At 36.6% G+C, this 4440-nt stretch overlaps 1 long non-coding RNA gene across 1 annotated transcript; it reads right to left on the minus strand.

The window, feature by feature from the left end:
- Positions 1-619: 619 nt before the first annotated feature.
- LOC132104729 (uncharacterized) lies at positions 620-4440 on the minus strand. Its single transcript, XR_009423587.1, has 3 exons — positions 4110-4440; positions 1262-1323; positions 620-1162 (listed from the first exon to the last, which is right to left on the minus strand). It is a non-coding gene; the product is annotated as an uncharacterized LOC132104729 (long non-coding RNA).

Raw genomic sequence — 4440 nt, forward strand, 5'->3', positions numbered from 1 at the left:
AATATTTAAAATATAACTGGTTTTTTTATGAATAATAAAAAATCAGTTTCTTAAATGAACAAAATAACCAAAAATTACATTTCTGTCATATCTTTTATAAGTAAAACAACTGCATGAACATTCTGTAAAATAGCTTTTTTATAGTGTGTGTTCATCTGAAAAAATAATATATATATATATATATATGAGTACAGACCAAAAGTTTGGACACACAGTCACCGGACCTGAACCCAATCAAGATGGTTTAGGGGTGAGCTGGACCGCAGACAGAAGGCAAAAGGGCCAACAAGTGCTAAGCATCTCTCGGGGAACTCCTTCAAGACTGTTGGAAGACCATTTCAGGTGACTACCTCTTGAAGCTCATCAAGAGAATGCCAAGAGTGTGCAAAGCAGTAATCAAAGCAAAAGGTGGCTACTTAGAATATGACATATTTTCAGTTGTTTCACACTTTTTTGTTATGTATATAATTCCATATATAATTCCACATGTGTTAATTCATAGTTTTGATGCCTTCAGTTTGAATCTACAATTTTCATAGTCATGAAAATAAAGAAAACTCTTTGAATGAGAAGGTGTGTCCAAACTTTTGGTCTGTACTGTATATATACCGTGTATATAATATTCTGTATTCTTTGCACGTGGCAACAAAGCTTTGATGGGTTTAATAAGTAGGTAAGTAATTAAGTAATAACGGACCATTCATTTTTGGGTGAACTATCCTTTTAATTCTCTCGTTTTTATATTCCATACTACAGCATCCATATATCTCTCTCCCATTAAGGTGAAAGATTGCAATCAGTGAATTCTAACAGCTCCTAGTGTGAAAATGGGTCCAACCTACTTCTGAAACTGCAGGGAGACGCACTACATGATGCTTTAGCATTCAGTCCAAGGACGACCCAGCAAGGTGAACTGAAAGAAGAGCTGGCAGGAAAAACTTACATGCTGACAAAATGGTGAAATTCAGTCTGAACCCGATCAGATAATACAGCCCTGACAGAATCCGGGTGCGTTCTGTGGAATGCAGTCTAACATTGCAGAGGAAAAGGGATTCTTAAATAAAAAAAACTAATACTCTATTTATCTAATGCAAAAAATATATGTTGATATATAGATATATAGAGATGGTTCTTCTGTTGATCTGAGAGTGAATTATGGCACCTGGGGGAAAAGGAAATGTCAAAAAGCAGAGTTGAATTTAACTTTTGTCTCACAATAAGAGTTATTTTTAAGAAAAAAGTAGGCCATCTATTTGCTTACCTGAATTGCTTTTTATCAGTGCCTCAATGAAATGGATTTATCTTCATGGTTTGCTGAGGGAGCTGTGGGCGATTAATGAAAATTGTAATTAAAGAATTGATGTAAGCTAATGAGAACCACTTACACAATGACAGCAAAGAATGAAACATATACGTGTTCTGCCTTGTAAGTGCCTATTGCCTCCTTCAAGATCACAATGGTGTTCTGTACATACCAAAACAATAGCCAAATCCCACAGAGCAGGGTTTAGGATGATATCAATGTGACTGACTGTGCAGAAACACACTTTAAAGACCTTTTTCCTGTATTATAAAGCCAACACAGATCTGTGGGCAGTGACCTAGGGGTCAGTATGAGGGTCCATTGTGCTTGGTCCCACAACAAGTTCTTCCTGTTTGCAAAACAATGGAAGCCCAGTTTTCAAAAAGCCCACTGCAATCCACAAGCCAACAAACATCCTTCTTCTGTACCAGGCTCAGCCGTCCTGCAATGAATTTGAACACGGAAACCCAAAGAAATGCTGTCAAATACCACACTGCGATTTGTCAGAACTTGCTTTGCTTTTCAACCGCTATTATGAATTATGATCAAAGTTTAACTTTGAGAAGAAGTGTATTTGAAGAGCATGTTACACTTGTCTATTTAGAGTCAACCGTTAATATCTCTCTAAAGAAATCTGTATTTGCTACAAAACGATTATGCTGGACAACCTGCAACAAGGCATCTCATGGTTCGAGACTAGTTGAAACTGATCTTGATGAGGTTCAATAGGTTCGCTAGCTGTGGCATACATTGATCAATGTATTACCTTCCTCAGAAATGTTCTAGTGGTTTTGAAGAGTCTAGTTAAGAAAAGGGAAAATAACATCAGTATCATGAGTGTTGTTTTTTCTTTTTAGAAACCCGTTTACCCTTCATGACATCTATAGAGCTGCTAGACTGTTACTCACTGCAGTTTTCTCTTAACTGTCACAGTAGCACTGTTGTCCCTTGGGATGCACATCTGAAGAAGATCTTATTTTCCTCTTTACAAACCATTTGTTTCAGAGGTCAGGGCAATGTCACCATTTTGGTGAATAGTTATGGGTGCACAATTTTTTTAAGGAAAAAACCTCTTAGTTGGATGATATTTAAAAACAACAACAACAACAAACAAAAAAACATGATACAAATAAAGAATGACTCATCTCTTAGATCAAGGTATAAAATAATCGCTGCAAACTTGTTTGTTATTGTGGAAATAAAAGCTTTGTAATCAGAGCTGAGACAGATTCTGATCTCGCCCCTTGCACCTTTCTCTCCCACTTTGCTCCTTATTTAAAAAAATGTCATTACTTAGCAGAAAAAAGTTACAGTAGAAATAAGTTAATTGAATATGTGTAATTTACTTTACCATATAAAGCAATAAAAAATTAAAATAAAAAAAGATTTTTGGAAGCTTAAGAATCTAATTTACAATTCACATTTAAAATAGTATTCAAAAGTATGTTTGTAAATACAATTTGATGTAAAAAACAAACAAAATAACTTAAAAACATTCCCGGAAGGCATTGCTATGCATCGTACTTGATTAGGCTATATTAAATATTAATGCTTCTATTTTTCTAATGATATATTTTTGTTACATTTTATATTTAGCAACTCTTTATTGCAGAAATTTAGTGTCAACCTAATTTTTTTTTTTACAGTATTATATTCTATTTCTTCAGAAATTCATCTTCGAAGGCAACACCATTTTTTTGTACCAAAATTGTTCTCTACCAAAATTATTAATGGAAAGAAATGTTCTTTCCATGCGCTTTAATGCTGACTTCTATTTATATCCTGTTGACAGATTGCAGGATTGAATAGAGCAAAGGAACACATTTTGATTTCAATACGGATGAAAAGCCAGGGCTTCGATAAATTGTTTACACTATATTTTCTTCATTGTCAAAAGTAAATGAGGAAGCAAAATCACTTTAAAATTGTTCTACATGATATGAAAAGTAAAACACTGACGTATTATGGTGCCAATTCACTCTCTGCTCTCTATCCATCTGTCATTTTGCCAAGCAATATGTGCACTTTACATCTCTATTTGGGTGCAGTGACAGGACTATAAGAGGACTGCAAGTTTTATCAGATTAGCTCACACGGACCTCTGCACCTCCTAACCCTTCGTTCGCAGGTCTCAGCAGAATCAGAGATGGTGTTGCATTGCATATTCTTTGAGAGACTCACTCAGCTCTCTGCCTCCTACAAGCCGGTTTAGTGTTTCCAGTATGCTGACAGCACAGTTCATCCCCCTGAAGATTTTAACCCACTACAAGTGGGTTCCTTCACTTAAAAAGACACGTTTAATCAAGCCAGAACAACATCAGGGGGCACAAACCCACTTGCATAGCCTATAGTTTTGCAGTCAGTGACATGCAACGTTTTGAGCTCCAATTAGCAAAGTCAAGCCAAATGTCTGGATCTTATGCAAATAACACATGTTCTTTATACACAAATAACAGCAGTGTAATTTAACCATTTCTTGACAGTAGTGTAATCATGAAATTAAGAAATTAATCTATTATGGATTGTAGTGATATCAACTGAAAATATTAACTAATATCAAAACGAGAAATTAAGCTAAAAAGGAACAATTTTGCTGCAAATAAATGGAAACCGTTTGCTGGTTCCTGCCAAACCCACATAAAAACAGCCATCGCTTAATTCCAACATACATAAAGAATAATGAAAGAAATGGGGGTGGTGATAATAAAGAAATAAAGAAACGGCTATTTGCAAAGCAAAACCAGTTAGTAGCAGCACAATTAAACGTTTAGTTACGATAAAAAGTGCGAGTTCTGTATGCACCTACCTGCAGCTGCGAGTTCAGAGACACGCGCTCTTCTGACGCATTGGTAACGCGCGCTGAAGGGAGCGCTCGCGGTCATCCACCGTACTCCTCAAAAAAAGCCTCCGCGTAGAACGAGGACTCGAGTTCGTGCCTTGTTCTCTTCCCGGTCACGTTATATGAAGCCTTGTTCACAACACAGTAAGTCTCATATTATTTGTCAGTCAGTTACAGAGCGCGCGTCTACACCCTCTTGACTCTCTGGCCGCGCGCCCGCTGAGAGTGAACGTGAACAGCTTTCTGCACTGCCTTAAATATCCAATTTCATCGACGCAGCGCCTTGGGCCATCTGACT

The sequence above is a fragment of the Carassius carassius genome, chromosome 25, assembly GCF_963082965.1.
Source record: "Carassius carassius chromosome 25, fCarCar2.1, whole genome shotgun sequence".
Lineage (NCBI taxonomy): Eukaryota > Metazoa > Chordata > Actinopteri > Cypriniformes > Cyprinidae > Carassius > Carassius carassius.